Raw genomic sequence first — 17423 nt, forward strand, 5'->3', positions numbered from 1 at the left:
TGAACTCCCATCGTTGGTATTCATTTTCATGTCTTTATTTGGACAAGAAGGAAAATTTAGCTGACACCAATATTATTATAAATGCAGAATGATTATTTCCAATATTTTAGTAGGTATTACGTTTCTTCAATTTACCAGTTTGTTATCTCAAAATGATAAATGAAGGAATCACATTCATTTTAACAGCATGTTGGTGTAAAATTCATAAACACAATTGTGTATATCTCATCTTTAAAAAACATGCATGAATAATGAGGGTAAAAAGTGTTTTTACAAGATATATTTTTTTGTATTTCGAATCAACGCGAGAACACTATCAACTAGTTTTCAAACATTTTGTTAATGCTCAACGTTCGAAATCAAGATACACAACTGCATCGTATATATCGTTATTTGGTATATGGTTTGCTAAACGTCTTCAAACTTTCAACAATAATATGGTTGTTAGATCACTAACATTTTCTGTTTTTTCTTTCTTATTCATAACGTTTTGCATGCATAACGGTTTCGTCTTTCGTTTAAAAAGGTTGCGTTCGTATAGTGTTTCGTTCTTTTTTACTCAATGCAAACATAAGTACAGAAATAGTCATTGCCTGTTATCGATTACCTTACTTGGTCTAATAAATCTTATATCAATGTACAATGTGTCCACACGGGAAAACATTGATTTGAGCAGTGTGCAAAATTGAAAACAATGTGAATCGGACGAAAAGTTAAAAAAACAAACATCACATACTCGTCATCAAAACACTTGAACTGATCATCAACACGCTTTGATGTATACATTTTGTTAACATTTAATTTAAAATGCGTTTAATAAATAGTGTTTCTTTTATATCAAAAGAGAGACGAAAGATATCAGCACTAAACTATCGGCCAATACCTGTTACTAGTATTGTTTGTAAGAGTATGGAAAAAGTTTTATTTAAACATTTGTATAATTATATGAGGAGTAATAACCTTTTGTCAAAGTTTCAATCTGGATTCCAACCAGGTGATTCAACTGTTAATCAGTTAATCGAAATATATCATAAAATTATTAGTAATATGGATAGTGGTAGGGCTGTAAGGTTTGTATTTTGTGATGTATCTAGAGCTTTCGATAAAGTTTGACATAAAGGACTTTTATTTAAACTGAAACAATCTGGCTTAAATGACCAGCTTTTATCTTGGATAGAAAGTTATCTTTCAGATCGTCAACAAAAGGTAGTTTCAGAAGACTTTTCGTCAACTCTAAGAAGTGTACATGCAGGTGTCCCCTAGGGATCAGTTTTGGGACCCGTTCTGCTTCTTATTTATAGAAATGAGAATTGTTTGTTTGAATCAGAGTGATTCTTTACAAAGTAGGATTTATCCCTCCCTAAGACAAGATACTTGTATCTACGTTGGCCATTCTTGGAAGACCCAGCAATTTACCGTTGTTTGTAAGGACACTTATATAGTTTATATATCCAATACAGTGATGGAAGATCCAGTTCTTCATCTTTGGTTGAAATACCAAAGGAACAAAGAACAGACCTATGATTATCCAGGATTTCCTCTTTGGTAAGTGTCGTGAGGGTATATGTGGAGTTTCCAAGTGAATATTCTATACCTAATTCGTTTATCAAAAAATTAATGTAATGACTTTAACAGACAAAAACGTTGTTATTTGGGACTTTGTCTGCGGGGACAACAACATATTTATCATGGAGTTCGGATAGGTGTTTAGCAACATTGTATTTAACCTTTCAATTAGGTTCAATACAAAAATTATTTATCATTGTTTTTTGCGAAGCCTGTTTTCATATAAACAAAATAACTAAGTCAATAGAGTTAAAAGTAACATAAATATCAGTAATTTACCGACCATTCGAATAGTATAAGAAGCAGCAAGACATCATTTACAGATGAATCATTTGGAAACAACTGTCCGTAAAGAACTAAAACATCGGTCACAAGTAACCGCCTCAGAATAAAAAAAATAGTATTAATAATATTTGTGTTTGATGATGTGATTAACAGAAATGATTGATTGCTTGTTAGCAACATACCAAAATGTTACGAATAATGTCATACATCTTAAATTTTGGGACTTCTTTTTTGACATATAAAATTAGAAATTGTTCATTTCTACTTAAAACGGACGCTTATATTCTTTATTTTTCTATGATGTATAAGATACAGTTCATTTATAGAAAACATTAGAGAAATATTATATTGAATAAACAAAAAATGATTTAGACCAGCGAGCACCCTTAAGTGGATATTTCAGTTGATTCAATAATTCTATGTGAAATATTTTAACTGATTTAGTCATAAAAATAGCATTGATGCAAGCTTAAATATGAAAAATCTATCAAATATGCCAAGCAATGTCCTTTTTAGATGGTTTTCGTCAAAAATTAAAGTGGCCACATCCGTGTTCATCCTCAACATTTATATATGTTATGTACTATCATTAAATACACTTTACATGTCAATATTAAGTGCCAGTCTTTGTAAGAATCATGCAATTTAGGTAAAAATGAAAACATGATCAGAAAAAAACCACCGAGCTATTAATGCTATTTTATACTTACCAACATCCTGAGTTAAAATATTTGGTCTTTCGTTTGTGTCTGTCTGGTAATATAAACAAATTAGTTAGGAAATTGGTTTGAATGATAGCAAATTACAGAGCTATCTCCCCTTATTCGTTAATTTCTAGTGCATTTCAACCAAATTGTATCTTCTATTACCAGAACAGAAAACGGAAATGAATGTTATTTTTGTGCATAACTACATTTTATGAACTGAAATCAATGTTAAATTGGGTGGGTTTTTTGTCATGTTTTCACCACTGCCTGATTCTTCGGAAGACTGGCACTTAAGAATGAACACGAATGCGGCCACTTTCATTTCAGACGGAAACCGTCTGAAATCTAACTAAAATGCTAGAATTATGAAGATTTCAGTAATTTAGCATAACTTTATGATGCTTTTACCCGATAAATGTGCATTTTATTGTCAAAAACAGCCCATGTTTATGTATCAGAAGCATTATACTTTCCAATAAATAACTAAAAGTGTACATTTAACAATTTTATAAATCGGACATATTTTGGGGCCAAAATTGGATCTTACTGGACCTACTCCTTTAGCAAAGATAGACTAGGCAGAAAACATGTCGTGTTAACAAATATTTTAATCTGTATCATCAGTGTAATCTAATATTCTATACCACTGAGAGAAAATTAAAAACTTCCTGTTAAAATTAATTTCACAGGATATCTCCTTTTAGCCTTTTGTTTGATTTAAAACAAACAGATAATGCAAACTTAACAAAGTCATATTGCAATAAGTTCAAAATAAATATAATGAGTGATATTGTTAAAACATTGTTAACATAATTTTATTATTTCTTTAAATTACAGCCTTTACACATCATGTTTTTTGTTTAAATGAAACAAATATTGCAGAAGTTATAAAATAAGGTCCAACAAAAATGCTTACAAAATATAGTTTCAAATAATCATATAATTAAACAACACTGGAAATACAATTAAAAAAAGGTTTATGAAGTAAAAATGGTCGTAATTTTGAATGAATTTATATTTTTGACTTTCTACAAACGACATATTAGTGAATTAATTTTTTTTGTTTTGTTAAAAATGATGCAGATGAAGGGTGACATACATAAAAAGGTTTGAAATTAAATCATATATGTGATATACATTGTATATATCCAGAAATAAATAATACAAACTACATATTTATCCGTATTTTTGAAGTCACATACTCCAAAGGTTCTTAGAAAGGCTCTGAGGACATCAGACAAATGTCACCTTAAGTTGATATGGCTATTTATTTTAGATCTTTGTTGGTCACGTAGCTTCTCCAATATTCAAGTACTTATGCATATTTGGTTATCTTTCTGGTAGTAATCTATATACTCAAGTACTGTAAATATATAAATTTAGGCTTGCAAAGTATGTTGAATTTTATAAAAAGTGCAAAATCCAATTAAACCTATTTAACAAAAAAGAGTTAATTGAAATGACGAATACGAGTTTTTATAATGTCAAACCTTAAACAGTTGTATACTTCGCAATAATAAAAAATATCCCAATTATTTTTGAACACACACGATTAAATTATGTATACATAACATTGTTTTTATTGGTTATATGGCTTCTCTTGTGTCCATGCAATTCAACATCATTGGTTTTCTCTCTTTCTTTCTATGTTAATTAAAATATTTAGGTATCAGATGTAGAAGCTATACTGTTATCTTTTAAATCTGACAACTGTAGTTTTAAAATCTATCGAGAATAATATTATTATGAATCTTTGTTTTTGATACCAGAAATGAAGTAGGAAACTATCATTTATGTAACACTCAATGTAAAAATGTTCAGACTCATTGTTGGTTCTATATCCATATTTGATAGTTTTATTTCTTCAGTATTTCCCTTCACGAGTAGTAGTATTTCGAAGTTGAACTTATGCTTATTCAAAATTTTCAATGTGTTCGTTAATTGATCAGGATATGTCACAAAATGTTTCAAAAACATGGAAAAGGCGGCTCGCGATGACGAACGGTAACTTTCTTTAAATTAGAAGTTACATCTGGATCTGTAATTATAATTCTGGTTTTCTACAAATTTAAATTATGCTAAATGAATATTCATGTCCTCACAAAACAACCACATGCTGACATTGAACTCTTAAGCTTTTTTGTATGGGAGAAGTGATCGATATGTTAGAAGATCCAACAATTCATTTTAGTTCAATTAATGAAAAAGTCGTCAATCTTTAAATCATTTAGTGTGAGAACATCATCACTTAGCGGTAAATAAAAATAGGCTTACATACGTCTTGGAGGTGGAACAAATCTTAAGCGATATTTGGGTAATTAAAGATCGACGTAGCATGGATATTAACAGACCAATATTAAGATGTCGTTGTGTGTTGATTTTTATTTCTTGTTCACGTCGACATTTGAACTCAGCATCATCAAGGATATTGTTTGTGACATTGTTTACCTTTTGTTGACTTGGGGTAATGATTTCGTTGAAAACCCGACCAAAGTCTGAGTGTTTGGATGACATTCATATATTTTTCTTTTCATAGTTTCTCTTGATTTGGGTTTGTGACTCTGATATTATTTTTCTTCGCATAATTGAATGTGGAACAGCGGTATACTTCTCTCAATAAATCTTCAAGTATGATCTTGTGTTCAATTTAGATTAAGACTATTTGATCTGTTTATTACATCATAATTCATTTTACTACTTTACAACAATAGACTGCTCTAACGCCGATTATTATATCACGGTTTGGTTTAACTGAAATGTCTTTTTTTATTTCTTAAATTCTCAACATGTTGAGGCTAACAAACAAGACAAAAGTTCACAGTTATTTAACAATATAGATACAGAAGTATGATATTACTAGATTTGTGAGGGTCTATTCAGTTGTTTGTTACCACAATACATTCAGTAGAAGTAAAACAATAGTTTCAACATCTTATATAAATAATCAAATGACACGAATGAGATAACACGTGAAAATAGTTAGAAAAAATATGCATTACAAAATACAGTTTAACCGTGACTTTTAACGTGTTTTTATCATATATAAGTCAATACTGGAATTTTTTAAGAAAAAACAACAATATGTTATTGTGTACATGCATCCCAACTAGCAGTTACAATTTAAATTTTCTAATGTGTTTGTATTACAACCCTTCTTAAGTCTGAGTATTAAATAGGAATGACCTAACCTTTTATTATAAAAGGTGAATTTCGGTAGTGGTTTGTTCGGTCCTTTGTTATAATAGTTATCAAAGGTACCATAATTATAATTTAGTTCGCCAGACGCGCGTTTCGTCTACATAAGACTAATCAGTGACGCTCAAATGAAAATATCTATGAAACCCAAAAAGTACAAAGTTGAAGAGCATTGAGGATTCAAAATTCCAAAAAAGTTGTGCCAAATACGGCTAAAGTAATCTATACCTGGGATAAGTAAATTCTTAGTTTTTTGAAAAATTCAAAGTTTTGTATACAGGAAATTTATTAAAATGACCACATTATTGATATTCATGTCAACACCGGAGTGTTGACTACTGGGCTGGTGATACCCTCGGGGACGAAACGTCCACCAGCAGTGGCATCGACCCAGTGGTGTTAATTGTTATCAAAGGTACCAGGATTATAATTTAGTTCGCCAGACGCGCGTTTGGTCTACATAAGACTCACCAGTGACGCCCAAATCAAAATTATAATCCCGATTGTAATGGTATATTTTAAAGGACAAGGTATGATAAGGGCCGTTTCAGGCCCCCCTTTTTCCAGCATTTTTAAACTTTAAAGTTGAAACCCATCACGCTTGTGTAATGAACTTCAGTATCTGTTCGTCCCTGTACAACCTTTTGTAGGTGTTATGTACTCAAATATGTTCAAACTTAGACCTTTAAAAGGCTTAAACGGCAAAAAGTGTAAAAAAGGTCAATATCGTCATGTTCGAAGACAAAATTTGACTTCAGCACCAACAAAAACCATCTTGAAATTTTCAACCATCAACTGTATTCTTGTGTATACTTTACATAATAAAATATCATGGTGGTCTACGTTGGCGCTCATGTCTAAAAATTTGAAAAATAATCCGATTGTTTACAATTTTTACAAGTCATTATAATTTGTCAAAGTGAACGAAATTATTCCAGGATACATAATTGACCAGAATATCACGTACAGATAGTTTTACGTCGTATTCAGTCATCAAGACATGGCACTCTCTTAAGGAAATATGTTGTACGTGAAATATTATATTACATATAAATCAAAATAGTCTTAACACTGCAGCCGAATACAGAGTAGTGTCCATTGAAATGTGGTGAATTAATTTTTATTAATTTTTATTTTCAAATATTCAACGAAATCTTACAAATGAATTTTAAAATAAATTCACAATATATTCAAACTCTTTTTGTAGATCTGGAGAAAATCATTTCATCAAAACTTATATATTTTGCACTTTGAAGTTTTCTATTTTACCATATACTATGTATCATATCTATTTCGTTCCACGGATTGTGGTGAGTGTAACATGTGGAACTTAAATTGTGAAAGATATGTGCATTGTCCATACTTTCATCCATCCATCCGTTCATTTGATTGTGTCCGGATATATGCTTCTAGCTACATGTATCTTCTTCAGTTATTGACCTTAAAAGTTTTATATTTATAACATGTATTATAATGGAGGTGTGTATGTCTACAGGGTTTTGATGTTTTTTTATAAAATTTTCTTTAAATGTCCGGTATATATATTTTTGACACATTAACTTTTTGGTACAAGCTATATAAATAAAGAGTCGGTTATTCTCCTACAGTTTTTGAGATACAGTTTTTATACCCAATAGGTTAATTGTACATATAATTGAAGCATGCATTGCATCCGGATTTTTGTTATTCTTCGGATATTCTAAAAATGTTAGGTTTTAAGACTTGGTCAATATTTTTTGCTACTTAAAAAACAATTAGGGTAGATGTTGAATATTCACCAAAAACGGTAGTTGAACTTGTGTTCCCTCTCACATGCTATGTATATTATTGAAGGCACAAATTGCACTACTAGTAGTACAGTTTAATATCCCTAATACAATAAATAAGATTTTCTTTTAGTAATTTCAAATATTTATTCAATACCGGAAAGGTTGAACTTGGTGACTACTAAAGCCGATATTATTAAGTGTAGAGTCAAAAGTAATATTCTTTTTGTTTGCTCGTCAGATGAACCATAAACTTACAAGTATTACTTATAAGTCATTGTTAGGTCAGGTTAACTACCCTCCTTTATGAATATACTACTCCAGTAGATTACCAATCAATCTTTCTATCTCATGAACTATCCTACTTCGAACGGAGGGTAGTAAACTAGACATAATAACGACTTTTCACGGTTCAGCTAACAAGCAAGCTTACCAAAGACTTTACCTTTGGCTACACACTCAGTGAAATCGGCTGTAAATCTTGAATTGAAACATTTTTGCTGGACATTCAGAATGAAAATAATAAATAGATCAACAGTGAAAGGAGAAATTAAGGTTGAACACGAGTGTTTACCAATAACTTTTTCATTAAAAAAAAGCATAACATTTTGGATAAGATAAGGAGATGTGGTATGATTGCACATGATTTTATACACCGGCGATCAATGTGCTAATTTCAGGATATCTATCGTAGAAATAATATATTTGCAGTGAAGCTTGAAGATATTCATGCCTCTTTCGTCTACATATCTTCACGAGTTTTTAACGTCTTTAAAAAACCTGACCACATCGAAAACTTTGAACTTTGTTTTCAGCATTTCTTTCTTTAAAATATTGTTTAAAGTGTTAAAAAGTTCACAGTGTACGATTCTTGAAGTGACAAACAATGGCAAAGTACATGCTATGCATATTTGCCATACATACTGTATAAATATGATATTGAATCTTCAATTATAGTAGTTTTAATCCATCTGAGTTTTTCAGTGTACCGGTAAAGTCGGTAATCATCATGTAAATGTGAAATGCTTTATTCATAACTTCAACTATTATTTATGAATTATAAGTGTGCCATTTCTTGTATAACTTGAAGTTTTTTATGCCCTATTTATGGGCATTATGAATTCTGGTCTGTGCGCCCGTCTGTTCGTTCGTCCCTCTGCCCGTCTGTCCGTTCGTCTATCTGTCGCGCTTCAGATTAAAGATTTTGGTCGAGGTATGTTTTGATGAAGTTGAAGTCCAATCAACTTAAACATGTTAAAACTTAGTACAAATGATCCCTATGATATGATATTTCTAATTTTAAGGCCAAATTAGAGATGCTGCCCAATTTTCATGGTATGCTATACTGGGGACACATTATAAGACTTGTTTTGTTCACCTATTAACTTGTTAATGTTTATACTTACTGATTATAATGTGACAATATCATTTGTATTTATGTTTTTTTTTATTAAACCGACCAATTCCGGTCCTTGATAGCTATCTTTTATTTAATACTACAATTGAGAATGAAATGGGGAATGTGTCAAAGAGAAAACAACCAGACCATAGACCAGACAACATCTGAAAGCCACCTATGGGTCTTCAATGCAGCGAGAAACTTCCACACCCTGTGACATCTTTCAGCTAAACAAATATGTATGCTAGTTCAGTAATATTTGCCGTCATACTAAACTCCAAATTATACACAAAAAACTAAAATTAAAAATCATACAACACTAACAAAGTTTATGTGTGTGTTACGTTTCGGTGTTATGTCGTTGTTCTCCTCTTATATTTAATGCGTTTCCCTCGGTTTTAGTTTGTTACCCCGATTTTGTTTTTTTGTCCATGGATTTATGAGTTTTGAACAGCGGTATACTACTGTTGCCTTTATTTTTCATTTTCTTGAGAAAAAAATAATGACGACTCAGACATGTCAGACATCATATAAATGAAAGAAAAATCATTTACGGTATCTAAATCTTTAAATATTGCTATACCTCATACCTCATACGGCCGAAATTACAAATTTTTGAACCGTTGCTAGGCAAAAATGTTGTTGCTAGGTTGTTGCTAAGCATTTTTTTCAATTGAAATTAAAGTGACTTTTCATTTGCAACCTCAAGTTGTTGTTAAACAAACAATACTATTTTGAATTATGCTGATATGTAATGAGAAAACACTGCATACGTGAAAAAATGGCTATTTATTAAAACCGTTGCTAGGCAACCTTCCTTTCACCGGAACATAACAAAATCATAGTTTGAATAGTTTCTATACTAAGGCTATCAATGATGTTTATATAAACTTATTTGAGAAGAGGGATGTAAAAAAAGTTTTCATCCAACAATATCAAGTATAATCGTGGGTGTAAAATTTCATGTATTTAATATTCTTTTAATACGTGTATTATCATATTGCACCGATATGTTTACTTATGTAGAATAAGATTCATAGTCCCATCTGTTGTTGAAGCAATAGAATGGCTTAGTTATAACTATAGGATTGACATGGTCTCTATGCATGTGTGCTCTGGCAGTAAAGCAAAAAAAAAAAAAAATATAATGGTCAAATATTGATAATATTATTAAGAAATAGGGCTCAATAAAAATGTATTCTGTACTGTATTATTGACTAAAAGTATTTTAAAATTAGTAACAATTATTTATGAGTCATTACAAAACTAATGTATGTACATCTTTAATTGTAGATGAGACTTGAGAATGATATGAAAATAATAAAATATATATTACAAAAAGAAACTTTACACTGGGTTTATAATTATGGGATACACAAAATAAACAAAGTAAATGTTTAATGAAATGTCATTATCTCAAGAATCGTGATGATAATCTTGCTTTGACTTACAATTCAAATTTTATGAAAAGGGTTTTGAACAGGTGATAATTGATATACCGGAAACAATTCACATGCAAGAATAAGACGCATACATAAACACGTCATTCTTCTAATATAAAAGCCGAATGAATCACGGTAACAACAGCAATCACATATTGTTTGTGGAAAACCTAGTGCAATGGAAGTACAAGTTTGGTTGTGTATGTGTCTTTTATTTCAATACACACTGCATGCATCATGTGAGTATTTTTGTGTAACGCATTATATTGTATTTACAAGCTTTATACATAAAAAGCTGTCTACATTTAAGTTTGTCTTTGACAATTCCGATCATTTTGGATAAATACTTATGGCATTGGCCAGCTTATCAAATGTCCATATATTCATGAAATCTAGACAGTAACTTGTCAAATTCATTATTAATTCGTTTACTCTTTATATATTATATACAACTTCAGGGCGTTATTAACATCAAAATAGCATTTTGAATGCAGAAAGATCGTTTTCAGTAATTTAGGAGGTATTTAGTTTCTGTGATTTAACTATTTGTTATTTTAAAGCATGATAAATGAAGGTATTCAATTGAATTTTACAACATTTTATATTTACGTTTCACACTTCTTTGTGTGCGTCCTGTATTAGGTGGACATCGTTTATTTCTAATAAGGAACAAATCATGTATGAGGGTATACAGCGTCTTCACGATTTTGAATGGTGGAATCCGCCAGTGTTTTTACCGGAAGTATTTCCGTGGAGTTCAATTTCATAAAATTTGCATAAAGCGCGGGAAACCTTATCACATCAATGAAAATAACATTTCAGGAAACTGCGTAAGTGACAAATGTCATATGTAAACAAATGATCTTCATAGAAACGAAGATGGCGGAATTACAATAAAAAACATTAGGGAAAATGTGAAGGTCAGGATTTTTTGAATTTTGGTCCTCTTCAACTTTGTACTTGTTTGACGTTTCAACTGTTTTGATATAGGCGTCACTGATGTGTATTATGTAGACAAAACGCGCATCTGGCGTACTGGTACCTTTGATACCTATTGCAAGTCATTAGAGACTTTTATTGGCGGTTTCTGTAGTCATGAATAAAAAAATCAAGTTCGGTAATTACACTTCTAACAGTTAGAATTTCAGATAAATGAATATGTAGCTGATGTGTAGAGGTCAACATCAAGTACTGCACAATGTGTCCAAATATACCCTTATTACCTATTTATCAAGCCAAGCGGCGTCTGAACATAACAAATTTGACTGTAGTGAAAATGGTTAAATTGTAAGAAATGAACATTATTGAAAAATTATCTAATTATTATTTAGTGGAGCTATCAAGGCTAACATGACTGTTTCAGATCAAATGTATTTGCAAGTTGATGTATTATTTCTTTTTTAAAGTTCTGTTGATATTCGTTATTAGTTATTAGTAACTATTGTCTACGTGAACATCTGTTTGGTCTTCGAAGATTTCATGTTTGTTCTTATTTTACCTAATTTTTTTAATCTAGCAGCCTTGTCGGAATTAATTTCAGCGAAACGCACAACTGACGTGTGTGTGTGTGTTTAATTCCTAAGTTGATAACGTATTCATTTTAAAACTTAGATGGGTACTAACTACGAGATGTATCAAAAATCTAATATCTTTTTTAATTCGCTCAATCAATAATGAAATGCAAATAGTGAAATAATAATTAGCCTTAAGAAGTCAGTATGATCAAATTTTGTCAAAATAAGATAAAAATCATCGATTTTGAATTATTCAGTTACCAGTGAATAATTCGACCTCATTGAATCCGTATTCATGTGAACTTCAATTTAACTCATTAGCTTGAGATGGATAACTTGCTAATTGTTTGTGAAAAGTTATTTTAAGGAAATGAATGTAAACATTAAAAGTGAACCAAGGTAAATCATTTGATAGACTGATTCGATCCACAAAAAAAAAAAAATTTATAGGAAAAACACGATAGTAAACATTTATTTTTCATCTTAAAATGAAATAAAATAGATAAGGAAATATCCAACAGCACGAGTTTGGTTAATCTATTTATATATGTAATTATGTTTGCATCGCTTATATGATCATTGCATGACTTTAGAGGTCAAGTCGATAATTAATTAGATGGCGTCTGGACTAAAATACACACGAAAGGAAGCTACGTATTATCTTGTCCCTGTCCTGTGTATTATGTATTGCATACTATAAATAGTTTGAAAAAAAAATGTTTTGTATTGTAATAAATAAAATATGAGATTTGAATTCAATCGATGAACATGAATTTGACAGCTAGTGCCCCTTTAAGTAAAGTTGACTTTTAAATTTCAAATCCTATTATGAAATGTCTATTTTATGACATTATCAACTACGTGTATTATTACTTGTAGCATAACCAAGTAATGAAACATTAAGATCGAAACTATATATAACATATGATACAAGGCCGTGTTCACATTGACCTCAACCCGGTTTTGTGTTAGTTTAAATCACACGTAAACTAAACGCAATTACGTTTCTATTGATAAAACTCAATGTGTACATATAGTTTAAATCATGTTTTGTCTACATGCAGTCGATAGTTGATGTAGGCCTTGTGTAGGTTAAATACACACAAAACTAGGCATTTAGAACATTAATTTGACCAGGTATACACATTGAGAAAAGTATTGCAACACCGAATTGAAATTCAAATTAAAAAAAAAAACTCTTTGTTTGTGATATAATGTGTTGAAATAAAAAAAAAACTAGTTAAAATATAAAAAAGGAATATGTGGTATGATTGCCAATGAGACAACTGTCCAAAAGAGACAAAAATGACACAGACATTAACAATTATAGGTCACCGTACGGCCTTCAACAATGAGCAAAGCCCATACCGAATAGTCAGCTATAAAAGGCCCCAATAAAACAATGTAAAACAAGAAAAACAAGAAAACTAACTTATTAAAATCTCACCTGAGTTTAAATTTCGACTCGATAAGTTCTTATCTGCAAATACACCTAAAAAAACCTTAAACTATGAAACTGATGTGTGTATCCTTATAGTTTTGTACACTTAAAATAACCAAGTTAATAAAGTTATGTGATTGACACCTTGAAATGGGTTCTCCACAAATATTAACTGCAGCAAGATGGTAGATTACCGGTATGAGAGAAGCAGGAATGTCACTGTGACAATTGCACGTATTTTTGGTTATCACCAGTCAACAATAAGTCGTTTCGAGACTAAAAATCAGGCAACAAACGATGTTAATGACCTTCCAAGTTAAAAAAAAAAAAGACCCACCAAAACAACTGCTAGGGAAAAATCAAATTAAGGTTGGTCAGAAGGAAGTCCATTGCAAACAATACAATCATAAAAAGAGAGTGGTTGCCATACTTGAGACTTTTAACAAGAACTGCTCGATATCGACTCATAGCTACTGCTTACCGTACGATAAGACCATTTCGAGGACCTTTGCTTACAGACAGACATAAAGTGGCCCGTATCAGTGCAGAGCTCGCCAAAGTTAGAAACTAGCACCGTGGAGGACGATCCATTGTTCCAATGGAATGTAGTTTATCTACCTTGGTCCGATCGTAGTCCGGATTTAAACCATATCAAACATATATCGGACACTGTTGGACGTAAAGTATGCAAAAGGACACCCCAGTTCAAACACGTCATGTAATGAACAATGCCCTTCATCAGGAATGATTGCAGTTACCTCAGCAACAAATTAGTCGACTGGTGGCTGAAATCATAAAACGATAATAGGCGGTTATTCGTTGGAATGCAGGCTGCACCAAGTACTTATTACTTGGAGTATAACGATCAATCATGATGTCAACAATCATCTTACATGTCTTAAGAACAATTTGAAATGTCTGACATTGAGAAGTTCGACTACAGTAAAAGTTGTAAAATGCATTTTTTGTACAAAAAATACTTCATTTTGTTATCAAAATTGTGGTAAGATAAAAAAAAAAATTCATACATTTTGGAATCGTTTTAAAGCCAATTAACTACGTTTTAATATTATTTTGCAAATATCTTATCATATTCTTTCCAAAATAAGAGGCTGATTTTTCAAGGTTTAAAAAATCAAGGTGTTGCAATACTTTTTCCATGTGTACATATTTAAGGAACAAACGATTTTTAAATAAAATTGATATTTAAAACAGTAATTAATAAAGTTCTTTATAGAAGTATCTTTACATGCTTTATCAAGCCTCAAATCATCATCATTGCCGAACACATATTTCATTTGATAAGGTCGTTCCGACTAGACGTACACGGAAATAGTTGCCACTCGTAAAAGGAAAACATATAAAAATTCGATAAATATTGGCAAATTTGTATATCAGTACGATTTTATACTGGTTGTGTGTGTATAACAAAAGGAGCAGAGTGGCACCTCCCAAAATTAATACACCAGTTACGCGTTTCGTTTACATAAGATTTATCAGTGACGCTCATATCAAATAATGATAAAGCCAATCACGTACAAGTTTGAAAAGCATTGAAAATCAGAAATTTAAAAAAAAATTGTTATAACTCTTTTTCTAAATTGCCTGTTTACAAAAATATAAATTTTCGAAATACTAACGAAATTCTAATCTCATGCACATATTACCTTAGCAAAATACGGCTAAAGTAATCTATGTATGGGATTAGAAATTCTTATTTGTGTAAACAGGAAATTTAGAAAAAAAAATAGCTATATAATTGATAGTCATGTGAATTAATGTTGTGTTTTCTGTACTATTTCAGAAAATTGACAATTAAGTAAAAACTATAAAGTATTGTTGTCAAATTATACCAGGTATTTTTTAGAGGCATCAACTTAATCAACACTGAAAACAACCAAATTAACTGTAATTGATTTCTTGGCAATCATATCCCATTATCTTATTTCATGTTCATGATTTCTAAAATTTAGACGAAACGCGTGTCTGGCGTTTTCAATTATAATCCTGTTACCTTTGATAACTATTAGTATTTAACAATCACTACATCACGCTTTAGTGTTCTTCATCAACTAATCTTTGGACCCTGATATGTTGTACGTACACCTAGATACAGAAGCAAAAGTGTGAACCGGTTCCATTGCGTACAAAACGGCATATTAGACTGTCTATTATCAATTAATCATCTGTAACTGTGTTGTAAGGTAAGCTCGTTTACTGTCACTGAGCGGACGTCACAGGTGAAGGTTTAACCAGTCAAATACTCAATTCAGTGTTGGCATGAGTAACCAATGACATGATTATAGTTATAAATGTACATTTGAAGTTTAAACATTTTTTTGTTCGATTGCCATGTAGTGTCAAACTAAAGAGAATATCACATCAGCTGTATTTGACAAAACCTTTCAGAATTGTAGTTGGTCATTGCTCTTGAACGTCGTACGTTGTGTTGGCTTTTAAATTAAATAGAATCGAGGGTTTTGTTAACGATAAGAGTCGTTGGCTTACTTTCTTCTTATTCACGTATCTAACAAGATTTTGATGTGTTATCAAGAGCATACATGTTTTATATACTATGGTGGCTTTCTCAAATTAAATAAAGGACTATTGCATTTGTTTTATGTACCTTTTAGCTTCTGAAGTTAACTTTGGAACCAATCCTGTAAAAGTTTACTTCGTTCTGGATAACTTCGATTGTTCGTACTTGTTTTACAGTTAACTATTCACTGATCTGCTCAACATCAAGTTGAATTATCACAAATATTTAAAAGATTTTTTTTTCGAATTAGACGCTAAACAATGCAGATCAGATAGTTGTCTCATTGGCAATCATACCACATCTTCTTTTTTTATATATACAGAACATGGACTATCAAATAAATATTTTCTAATTTTCCCTTGAAAGATCGACAGACCTTTTGATAATTAGGTTACCACTTTAGACAAAAAGTAAACGTGGCTCGCATTTAATGATGTATGAAAGTCTACAAGTAATTTACATTTTTGTATTAAAGGTGAAATTCTGATAAAATTTGAAATGTAATATTTGTGTAAACTTGTAAGCTGTTACAGTTTTATCTTGGCTGAACAACATGTGTGTGTGTGTGTTTTTATATGCAATCTGTTACTTCCAAAACATAATAAATTATATGAAAACAAGACTGTTTCAAAAATTGTTATATTGTGCATTATCATGTTATTTCTAAAACAGGGTCGAAAGACACCAGAGGGAATTCAATCCAGATGAGCAATACGTATTGTATCAATATTTATCTTTGTGCGTGCCGTTCATTAAAATAATAAAATTGAAGGCTTAAGTCCTGGTTTTGTTCTATTTAAGTTATTGTAATATTGGTTTTTATGAAATCACTAGGATACTTATCGAATTTTTTTTGTTTCAGCTTACCAATTAAAACTTTTGTATTCAACCTACACTCGAATTATGGAATTTGATTTTGATACACGCAGTGTGAATGTTTTATTAGAGCTTGGAAATACTGCTGTGTTTGCCATAGACTATGATTACCAAAACAGATACATTTATTTTCCAAGATACGATTATTATGACGTAGTTCGGTAGGTAAACATTTATTTTGGTGACACCAATAGTAATAGAAACATCGATCGAAGGTGGTAAAATCAAGTTTAAAGAAAAACATCGTTTCTATCAATTGTAATGATATTGATATATAAATATAGGCATCTCTGTTCTCATTTACCACAACGTGAAACGAACATAATGTCTTATGTCAAGATTATTTTTAAAAAGTATAACATGTCAAAGTTTACAGAGTTATAAATATCACATATATCTGACATGTGCATATTTCATTGACAAATTGTTTGGTTTCAAGTAGGGAATTTTAATCAAGGTTTAAATCTACAAAGACTGGTAGGCTGAAAAGCTTTAAATCGTGCATGCACCATCTTTCGTTCATCTTTTGCAGTGTGTTCCCTTGTCAAAATTGTCTGGTTTTTTTCTTTTTGCCATGGCGTTGTCAGTTTGATTGTTAATCTATGAGTTTGATTGTCCTTCTGATATCTTTCGCCAATCTTCTGAACCCTTTATCAAATGTGGTTGTACATAAACTTCAAATAAAACATACTT

The sequence above is a fragment of the Mytilus galloprovincialis genome, chromosome 7, assembly GCF_965363235.1.
Source record: "Mytilus galloprovincialis chromosome 7, xbMytGall1.hap1.1, whole genome shotgun sequence".
Classification (NCBI taxonomy): Eukaryota; Metazoa; Mollusca; class Bivalvia; order Mytilida; family Mytilidae; genus Mytilus; species Mytilus galloprovincialis.